The sequence below is a fragment of the Musa acuminata genome, chromosome BXJ2-10, assembly GCF_036884655.1.
Source record: "Musa acuminata AAA Group cultivar baxijiao chromosome BXJ2-10, Cavendish_Baxijiao_AAA, whole genome shotgun sequence".
NCBI classification, from domain to species: domain Eukaryota; kingdom Viridiplantae; phylum Streptophyta; class Magnoliopsida; order Zingiberales; family Musaceae; genus Musa; species Musa acuminata.
This window is the reverse complement of record NC_088347.1, coordinates 24,870,560-24,882,644: the sequence shown is the minus strand read 5'-3', so window position 1 is coordinate 24,882,644 and position 12,085 is coordinate 24,870,560.

The window sequence follows — 12,085 nt, the reverse complement described above, 5'->3', positions numbered from 1 at the left end:
TGCTTGGTCGAGTCCCTCGAGGGTATATCATCAAATCAGACTCATCTTGTAACGAAGGTGTTGACTTAACCGAGCATCATGGTTGGTCGAGTCCCTCGAGGCCATGGTGATTCGGAGGCCGAACAGGACGGGAATCACAAGGAGTTGTGATCGGCAAGAGTTGCCCACCTTTTAGGCTTAGTGTGATTGGTCGAGTCCCTCGAGGTTACACTAAGACGCTGATTGGATCCTGATCCCCACTAGAAGTCTGCCGGAGACTTCCGTTTCACGAGCTGAGGGTGTCGCGTGACTCGTTAGTAAAATAGTGGGAGCATATTAAGATAGAAGTCCATATCTTGATAGTTTATTTCTTGCAAAATCTGCATGTTATTCATTTCTGCTACATCTTTATTTTCAGAAAATATCGCTTTCAAATCCCTTACGTGGCATACTTGATGTCAACCGCCTCACTGGTCCAAATTATACGAATTGGCTCCGTAACTTGAGAATTGTTCTCACAGCGGAAAAATCGTGTACGTCCTTGATACAGAGATGCCTACGCCCGAAGAAGGGGCAAGCGAGGATGAGATCGCTCGTTACGTGAAGTACATTGATGACTCCACTCTTGCTCAGTGCTATATGTTGGGCTCTATTGTTAGGATCGAGAGCACTAAGAGGGGGGGGGGGGGGGGTGAATTAGTGCAGCGGAAATCTTATATTAATTTATAAACCAAAAGCTGCGTTCGTTCAAAAACTATTATGATGCAAAAGCAAATTCGCAGTTTGTATCTTGGTGCAGTTTGCGTCTAAGCGCAGATTGCGTTTAAGCGCAGTTTTGCGTCTAAGCGCAGTTTTGCGTCTAAACTCAGATTTACGTCTAAATGCAGATTTACGTCTAAACGCAGATTTACGTCTAAACGTAGATTTACGTCTAAACGCAGTTTTACGTCTAAACGCAGTTTTACGTCTAAACGCAGTTTTACGTCTAAACGCAGATTTACGTCTAAACGCAGTTTTACGTCTAAACGCAGATTTACGTCTAAACGCAGATTTACGTCTAAACTTTGAAACTCATTTGTATACTCGCAGAAGGCAGTATGCAGTTGAAATCAAGATGTAAACGAGAACTGAAATCTGACGATTGAGCGAGGAAAGCCGATTTACGTCTGAATGCAGTTTTGCGTCTAAATGTTGAAACTCGTTCGTAAAATCACAGAGGACAGATTGCAGTTATTAATAGGATTAAAATGTAAGCGTAAACTGCAAAAAAAGGCTCGTTCGTAAAAGCACGAAAAACAGTTCTGCAGAATCAAACGTAAACGTAAACTGTACTGTATGAAAATACGAGTTTACGTCTGAGTGCAGATTTGGAAGAACAGCACTTAGAATTTGTTCGTGAAAGCGCAGAGAGCAGTAGTGATGAGGGAGGTTTGCAGTAATGATAAAGTGCTCGAAAATAAACGCAAACCAGAGATTTAGAGTGGTTCGGTCAGCCTTGACCTACTCCACTTTTGGCTTCCTCCACCGATGAGGTTGCCGACGTCAACTAGGTGCCTTCCTTCAATGGGCGAAGGCCAAACTTCCCTCTTACAATTTCTCTCCTTTTGACAGGCTTAGGAGACAACCTTTACAGACCTTTCTCTCCTCACTTTACAATTGAAAACTTGAAGAACAGAAGGAGGAGACTTAAAGGCTTTTCAACACTTTTGAGCTCTTAGAATCACAGAAAAGATCAAGATTTCGGTATAGGTCTGTATCTTTTCAGTGCTGAATGGGTGGGGTATTTATAGGCCCCAACCCAATTCAAAATTCGAGCTCAAAACGATCAAATCGATCAAATCCCAGAATTCTGGGATCAGGCGGTTGCACCTCTCAACTGGAGAGGTGGCACCGCCTGGCAGAGCTCGAAGACTGAGCTCAGCCGATTGCTCTTCTCTGCCAGAGCTCGAAGACTGAGCTCGATGGTTACATCACCTGGCAGAGCTCGAAGACTGAGCTTGGTGGTTGCATCACCTGGCAGAGCTCGAAATCTGAGCTCGGTGGTTGCATCACCTGGGAGAGCTCCAAACTGAGCTCAGGCTGATGCACCTCTCTGCCAGAGCTCGAAGACTGAGCTTGGTGAATGCATCACCTGGCAGAGCTCGAGACTTAGCTCAGGCTGATGCACCTCTCTGCCAGAGCTCGAAGACTGAGCTCGGTGGTTGCATCGCCTGGCAGAGCTCGAAACTTGAGCTTTGGCGGTGCAACCTCTTGGCTGGGGCGGTTGCACCTCCCAACCCCACAGCCCAGGCGGTTGCACCTCCTGGCTGAGGCGGTTGCACCTCCCAACCCCACAGCCCAGACGGTTGCACCTCCTGGCTGGGGCGGTTGCACCTCTCAACCCCACAGCCCAGGCGGTTGCACCTCCTGGCTTGGGCGGTTGCACCTCCTGGTGCAATCTGGGTCCGAATGGTTCACTCTATTCGGCCCACTTTGAATCTTTTCAGGGGCCCAATTGCCCCAAGATTAAGCTAATGGGATCACCTCCCATTTTTCATGCTTAATCATCGTGCTAACTACGATTAACTCTAAGACAACTTCTGCAGCTTTGCTCCAATGCGTCAATCGCTTCTTCCGGCGAGTTTCCGGCCAACTTCCGTCGATCAACCGATAACCCTCGGTGATCCTTCTGCGGACATCCGGCATACTCCTGGACTTGCGACGATCCACTTGGCGAGTTCCGACGAGCTTCGCTTGGCAAGCTTCTGGACTTCTCGGATCTGTTCACGCTGAACCTCCGACGACCGTCCGAACTTCCGTCGAACTCTCGAACTCCCAACGTGATCCTGATCTTGACTCCGAGGCAACACCTGCTGCTTGTCTTACTCTTTATCGTAGTTAATCCTGCACACTTATCTCAACACATAGATTAGATAACAAATGACAATTGACTTCATCATCAAAACCCGAGATTCAACATCTATGACTCCAGAGTTACAGAGACAACATGAAAAGATGGATGCCAGATCCATTCTCCTATATGTCCGCAAATTGTTTGAGGAACAGGGAAGGACTCAACGATATGAGATATCCAAGAGCCTTTTCCTAGCTAGGATGACTGAGGGGACACCGGTTCAGAACCATGTCCTAAAAATGATTGAGTGGATAGAGAAACTCACAGGTCTAGGAATGATCCTAGAGGATAACTTGTGTGTGGACATTGTGCTTCAGTCCCTACCAGATTCCTTTTCACAGTTCATAATGAATTTTGATATGAACAAGCTTGAGGTGACTCTCCTAGAGCTCCTCAATATGTTGAGGGAGGCAGAGAGTACTATTAAGAAAGAGAAGCCAGTTCTCTACACTGGTGAGACCAGAAAGAAAAGGAAAGCAGAAAGGTCCCTTAAGAAGGGAAAGGGCAAGGGCAAACAAGGTAAAGCAAAGGTTGCTAAGAAAGACCCAGCAAAGGACAAAGGCCAGTGCTTCCACTGTGGTAAAGATGGGCATTGGAAGAGAAACTGCAAAGAGTACCTTGTAGAAAGGGCGAAACAAAAGCTTGATTAAGCTTCAGGTACATTCATGATCAGTCTCCATTTGTCAGACTCTTATGATAACACATGGGTATTGGATACCGGTAGTGCTTATCATATATGCAATTTGTTGCAGGTTCTGGCAAGACCTAGGAGACTAGAGAGAGGCGAGATGGACCTCAAGATGGGTAATGGAGCAAAAGTTGTTGTATTAGCTGTTGGCGAGGTCGCCCTACATCTGCCTAGTGGAGCTTTTATTGCATTAGATGCATGTTATTTTGTTCCTTCTATTATCAAAAACATTATCTCCATTTCATGTTTAACAGTTAGTGGATATAAATTTGTTTTTGAGAACAATGGTTGTTCGATATTATTAGATGATAAGATCATCACGAAAGGAACATTGCATAATGGTTTATTTATGTTAAACACCACTCCACATATCATATCATGAATGTAAATGTGTCCAAAAGGAAACGAGATGAGTTGAACAGTGCATACCTGTGGCATTGTAGGCTAGGTCACATCCATGAAAGAAGGATTCAAAAGTTGCTAAATGATGAATATCTAGATCCATTCGACTATGTGTCTTATGCAACTTGTGAGCCTTGCATTCGTGGAAAACTGACCAAATCTCCATTTAGTAGAACTGGAGAGAGAGCCAATGAGTTGTTGGAACTCATACATAGTGATGTATGTGGACCCATGTCAACTCATGCCATTGGAGGTTACTCCTACTTCATTACATTTACTGATGATTTCTCAAGGTATGGATATGTGTACTTAATGAAGTACAAGTCCGAGGCCTTTGAGAAATTCAGAGAGTATAAGAATGAGGTGGAGAACCAGACTGGAAAGAGTATCAAAACTCTTCGATCAGATCGAGGAGGTGAATACTTAAGTACAGAGTTTACTCAGTTCCTCAAGGACCATGGGATATTATCCCAATGGACACCTCCTTATACACCTCAGCTCAATGGTGTCTCTGAAAGGAGAAATCGTACATTATTAAATATGGTACGGTCCATGATGAGTTTCGCTGACCTACCCATCTCATTCTGGGGATATGCCCTAGAAACCGCAGCTTACCTTCTGAACAGAGTTCCAACTAAGTCGGTAGTGTCTACACCATATGAGATATGGAAAGGGAAGAAGCATGATCTTAAGGTTGTTAAGATTTGGGGCTGCCCTGCCCATGTTAGAAGACACAACCCCGATAAGTTAGAATCAAGGACAGAGCGATGCAAATTTGTGGGATACCCCAAGGAAACTTGTGGGTATTATTTCTATCATCTCGAGGACCAAAAGGTCTTTGTAGCTAAGAGAGCAATGTTCCTTGAGAAGGAACACATTCTTGACGGAGACAGTGGGAGAATGATAGAATTGAGCGAGGTTGGAGAACCAAGCTCAAGCACCACTCTACAGCCCGAGTCTGTTCAGGTACCTAATACACAAGTATCAACTTTACGCAGGTCTGATAGAGTATCCCATCCTCCTGAGAGATATGTGGGACATATTAGAGCAGAGGATGTAGAGGATATTGATCCTCAGACCTACGAGGAGGCTATTATGAGTATAGACTCCGGGAAGTGGAAAGAAGCCATGAATTCTGAGATGGATTCTATGTACTCCAATAAGGTTTGGAACCTAGTTGATGCGCCCGAAGGTATTGTACCCATCGGTTGCAAGTGGATCTTTAAGAAAAAGATCGGAGTAGATGGAAAGGTAGAGACCTATAAAGCAAGGCTAGTGGCTAAGGGGTATTGTCAAAGGCAAGGTGTTGACTACGACGAAACTTTCTCACCCGTAGCAATGCTAAAATCCATCAGAATTCTATTGGCTATTGCAGCACACTATGATTATGAGATCTGGCAGATGGATGTGAAAACCGCATTCCTCAACGGGAACCTCGAGGAGGAGGTGTATATGATGCAACCTGAGGGATTCATGTCCAAGAACTGCCCAGATAAGGTGTGTAGGTTGCTTAGATCCATTTATGGACTAAAGCAAGCTTCCCGAAGTTGGAACATAAGATTTGATGAGGCAATCAGATCTTATGACTTCGTTAAGAACGAAGATGAGCCTTGTGTATACAGAAAGGTAAGTGGGAGCGCTATCACCTTTTCGGTGTTATATGTGGATGACATCCTCATCATTGGGAATGATGTAGGAATGCTATCCATAGTAAAGGCTTGGTTATCTAGACACTTCTCCATGAAGGACTTAGGGGAAGCATCCTATATTTTGGGGATTAGAATCTATAGAGATAGATCCAAGTGGATGCTTGGCTTGTCCCAGTCCAGGTACATAGAAACCATTATCAAAAGGTTTGGCATGAAAAATTCCAAGAGAGGTCTCGTACCGATGAGACATGGGATATCGCTTTCTACGAGTATATCCCCAAAGACTCCAGAAGAAAGGGCGAACATGGATATGATACCTTATGTCTCAGCAATAGGGTCTATCATGTATGCCATGCTATGTACTAGGCCTGATATAGCGCATGCTCTGAGTGTCACGAGCAGGTATCAGGCGGATCCAGTCTTGGAGCACTGGAAAGCAGTAAAGTGTATCCTTAAGTACTTGAGAAGGACTAATGATCTTTTACTAGTATATGGAGGTAATAGCCTTAAGGTTGAAGGCTCCACTGACTCAAGTTTTCAGTCTGATGTCGATGATAGCAAGTCAAATTCAGGGTATATGTATACCTTGAATGGAGGAGCAGTGTGCTGGAAGAGTTCCAAGTAAGATACCACTGCTGACTCGACCACAGAGGCAGAGTACATTGCTGCATCAGATGCAGCAAAGGAGGGAGTCTGGGTGAAGATGTTCATCACAGATTTGGGAGTCGTTCCGAATAGCGAGAAGTCGACTTCCTTATATTGCGACAACTATGGGGCGATTACTCAAATAAGGGAACCCGAGTCTCATTAGAAGTGTTCTGAGGAGGTTTCAGCTTATTAGAGAGATCGTAACCCGAGGAGATGTAGCAGTGGAAAGAGTTTCATCCGAAGATAACATTGCAGATCCACTGACAAAGCCGTTGTCTCATATTGTCTTTGAGCGTCACAGGAGTCTGATGGGGATCAGACACATAGGTGATTGGCTTTAGGTCAAGTGGGAGATTGCTAGTCATAGGTGCCCAGCAAGCCAATCACGTGAGTGATGGCACGTGTGACTTGATACAGAATCTTTTTGCTTATTATATTTTGACGTATATCACTTTATAACTATTGCATAAATGCATATATATATATTGTGATGTCCTTGGATTTGTGCAATGAGAATCGGATCGTGATGAGATCACGATAATGAGATCGATTCACCTTTAAACACATATCCTAAATAATCCCGGTCATAGGTTACTCGAGAGGGACATCGTGATAACTGGATAGATTGGTGTGCTGTATACCCGTCCATATGATGGATGCAGCTGATCTCATGGCTGCTCGTGTAGGGACACTAGGGATACAGTACAGGTGCTCATTGGAGAATGAGTTCACTGATTGATCCGCTTACGGAATGCTGGATGATTGATGATGCCTTATTGTCAGACAGCGATTCCGTAGTCCTAGTGGTGTATCTGGTCCTTAGACTTGAGACACCAAGGATGTCCTGTATGAGTGCTCCACTCTTTGATACCAGACTTATAGGTTTGGTTGTCCCAGATCTAGTACAACTGGTCATTGGGAGTGGTAGTCGACCTTACGAGGGCTATTGAGTGTCGACAGAGGATCATCCACTCTCGGCGTCATGAGAGAAATATCCCATGTGTTCTTGCTCAGACAAATCCCTGGCTAGGGTCATTCGGGTTGAGAGAAAAAGAGTTCTCCGGGAGAATCCGATTAGAGCGAGACTTGAGTAGAAATCGTATGGGTCTGACAGCACCATGCTCGATATACGGTCTTTGGGATATTATATAGATGAGGGACTATAGGTACATGGTAACTGAGGACAGACAGGTCCAATGGATTAGATTCCCTTGTATCGTCTGGGGACTACGGCGTAGTGGCCTAGTACGTCCGTAGTTGATGAGTCGAGTGAATTATTACAGAGATAATAATTCACTGAGTTAGAAGGAGTTCTGACAGGTATGACTCACGGCCAGCTCGATATTGGGCCTAGAGGGTCACACACATATGGTAGGCATTGCGATGAGTAGAGGTTCGGATATGAGATATCCGACGAAGCCCTTGTCTTATTGGATGCAGATCTAATACCCACTAGGGAAGGACCCATTAGGGTTTGACACGGGATCTCTATAAATAGGAGGGATTCACAGCCTCATAGGCTAGAGTCTTTGCTTGCCCTTCCTATTCTCCTCTCCCTCTCCACCTCAGAGTAGGTCTGGAGTTTTGAGGAGCGTCGTCGCAACCCTACTGTGTGGATCATCGCTAGAGAGGAGGACGCTTGACCTCCTTCACCCTCTCCTAAGGATCTGCAAGGAAACAGGGATATACGATCTCCCTAGGTAACAAAATCTCTATACGCAGTTTTGTGTTTTGCGGATTTTTACGCACCAATCTTCGCACGACGACGAACATCTTTTTGGGAATCAAGGATTTTTGTTTTCTTGTTCTTCCGCTGCGCATATGATGTTGCCCCCCATGATTTCCCAACAAAGTTCTCCTCCCTCTGTTCTTCAAAGTTTTGAGTTGTAAAGAGAGGAGAGAAAATTTCTGTAAGTGTTGTCTCCTAAGCCCGTCAAAAGGAGTGAAACTGTAAAAGGGTGGTTGGCCTTCGCCTATTGAAGGAAGGCCTCTAGTTGACGTCGGTGACCTCGTCGGTGGAGGAAGCCAAAAGTGGAGTAGGTTAATATTGACCAAACCACTATAAATCTCGGTTTGCATTTACTTTGAGCATTTTATCTTTACTGCAAACCTCCTAAATAGCTACTGCCTTCTGCGCTTTTACGAACGAGTTTCTAAGTTCAGAGCTTTCCGAATCTGCGTTTAGACGTAAATTGGCTTTTTCATACGATCATTACATTTCAGTTTACATTTACGTTTTGATTTCAATCATAACTGCAAACTACCTTCTGCGCATTTATAAAACGTATCTCAAAGTTCAGTATCTTCAAAATCGGCATTTAGACGTAAACCGGTTTTATTGTACGAACGTCACATTTCAGTTTGCGCTTGCATTCTGATTTTCATCATAAACTGCAAACTGCCTTCGTAGATTTACTTTAACGTCATTTCGCTTAATCTTAAGTTAAAGTAATCTTAGAATCGGCTTTTACATCGAAATCGTTTTTATCAAACGAACGCAGCTTTCGATTTTAATAGTGAAAGATTTCCGCTGCACTAATTCACCTCTTAGTGCTCTTGATCCTAACAATCATATTATTGTTTTGATAGATTAGCTAATGTATTAGATCCTCCGTAAGCCAAACATCATGAGAAGGCTTCTTAAATAGGTGATTGGACTTAGCAAATTTGATATTTCTTATAAGGTGAACCACTATTAATTTTAGAAAATTTAGGAGAGATATCACAAGGCAGCGGAAGAACATTAAAAATAAAACCCTCAATTTTCCAAAGATGTATTCGTCATCGTGTGAAGATTGATGTGCAAAAACCGTGGAACTTAAAACTACGTATATGAAAGATTATATTACCTAGGGAGATCGTATATCCCTAAATCCCTGCAAATCTCGAGGAGAGAGTGAAGGGGGTGATTCATACAGCATGGCTGTGACAATGCTCCTCAAAACTTCAAACCTACTATTTGAGGAGGAGAATATGAGAGGTATCCCAAAAAGCTCTAGTTTATTAGGTATTAGATCTCTATCTAACTACACAAATCTCTCAGATTATGGGATCTCTATCCAATAATATCTTATTGGCTCTTATTGGATCTCATCCATATGATCCAATAATTCAGGGACTTATTGGATATCTAATAAGATATGGGCTCTAACGGATATCTCATATCTAAACCTCTACTCATTGCAATGCCTACCATATGTGTCATATAGGCCTAATATCGAGCTAGCTATGAGTCATACATGTCAAAACTCCTTTTGGCTTAGTGAATTATTGTCTTCGTAATAATTCACTCTACTCATCGGCTACGGACGTACTAGGCCACTACGTCGTAGTTCCTAGACAATACAGGAAAATCCAATCCATTAGACTTATCTGTCATAAGTTACCATATACCTATAGTTCCTCATTCATATAATATCCAAGAGACCGTATACCGGGTATAGTGCTGTTAGACTCATACGGTATCTGCTCGAGTCTCGCTCTAATCAGATTATCTCATATAACTCTTTCTCTCTCAATCCGAATGACATTGACCATGGATTTGTCTGAGTATGAACACATGAGATATTCCTTTCATAATACCGAGAGTGGATGATCCTCTATCAACACTCAATAGTCCTTGACTATCACTCTCAATGATCGGATGTGCTAAATCTAGAACCTCAAAACCTATAAGTCTGGTATCAAAGAATGAAGTACTCATACAGGACATCCTTGGCATCTCAAGTTTAAGGACTAGATACACCACTGGGATTATAAAATCATTGTCTGATAATAAGGCATCATCAATCATCCAGCATTTCGTGAGCGGATCAATTAGTGAACTCATTCTCCAATGAGCACCTGTACTATATCCATAGTGTCCCCGCATGAATAGATATGAGACCAGCTACATCCATCATATGGATGGGTATACAACATACTAGTCTGTCCATTTATCTCGATCTTGCTCTCGAGTAACCTGGATTATTTATGATATATATTTAAAGGCGAATCGGTCTCATTATCGTGATCTCATCACGATCTGATTCTCATTTTATAGATCTATTGACATCACAATATATTCAAGCAACATACAATATAAAGTGATGAAATATAAAATAATAATAATAAGCAAAAAGACTACGTGTCAAGTCATATGTATCATCACTCACGTGATTGGCTTGTAGAGCACATATGACTAGTAATTAAAGCACAAGCCGTCATCGACTTTGTAGCAAAAATGACTCTTGCTGAAGGGATATTCATATATGTTATGTGCTAGACTCTACATGTTGATGGGTTTAGGTGGGCATCATTACGCTTGGCCTCTTTGAATCATAGCGCTACTACGTGCAGCCTTATCGACCCTCTGTGTCTCATCATGTCTAGTCTCTTTGGCCCCTAGTGTCACCACTTGCAGCTCTATAACCCTTTATGCACTATCACGCCTGGTTGTAATATATTTTTTCGCTACCATACCCGGTCAAGAACATATCAAGTTTTGATGCTTAATCGACATGCTATATTAATACTACCTAACCGAAAAACTTGAGTTGGGCTTACCAAGTTAGGCAACAAGAGTAGGTTTACCAAGGTTGGTAATCGATTTGAACTTACTAAGTAAAATGACATGAATCAACTATTTTATCGTCACTTATATAGATAACAGATACCAACCAAAGTATACTTCATAACTAGTTATCCATGATGTTTCTTGGGAAGTGAAAGGCATGTGTTAAAACAAGAGTGACACAGTTGTCTTGTCAACACCATATGTAGTTGATTCATCAACACTCCATGCCATCATTCCTGCTATCAGCCTAGCAAGGGCTCCTTATTACATGTTCAAACTATTAGTCGAGGCCAAGCTAAACAGATAGAACTGTCCATTGATAATTCCAGCCGATAGTAATTTTAACCAACGTAACACACAAATATAACAACTCGAGATTGTCGATTTATTATAATCGCTTATCACTAAATAAACTATATAATACCCCCTTCTCAAGCACCCACTATAAAAAGGATAATACAAATATGCCCAATATATAATACGAAATAACAAACAAAATTCGACCAGTGTGACTAGTTTGACTTTATAATATCCTTCACTTTTGAATTATTTATGTATCTATAATTTTTATTTAAATATTTTAATAAATTAAATAAATTCTTATTAAAATAATCAAATAAAATCATGATTGTCATAAACAACTGAATAAAGGATATTACATATTAATCTGACTAGTTCAACTTATCTAATTGGAACACTAACTTGAGTATCAAAAGGGTATTATCATGATTACTCCCCAAATTAGTTTTATAAGGATCGAACATCCAACTTGATAAATTTCACTATGACCGGATTAAGAAAGAACTAGGTAAGAAATAAGATAATATTATCAATATAGAGAATGAAGAAACATTAGATGGGTATTTCAACAGAGGAGTCAATCATCAAGAAGGAAGAGGAGGTAACGACATAGATGAGCTATAGGTGATAAAAGGGATTGTATAAAACTAAACTTATCAAGATCATTGATAACGGGAAGTCAACATATTAGTTCGAGGTCTTCTTTCATCACTTATAAAAAACATAGATAAGCATGATAAAACATGTAAAGGTAATTTGTTTTCTAAACAAAAAATCAAAATTATTTTACTGAATAAATCTAATACAAGCTAATAGCATGCTCATCGGAGCACAAGAAAATTATCCAACTTCTTTTGCTAAGAAGACCTAAAAACTGAGAGGATTTTAAAGAAATGACAAAAAATGTACTAACCAATCAACGCTAATATTTTTCATCTCTATAAATATGACATAACTTATAAGCTAGAAAC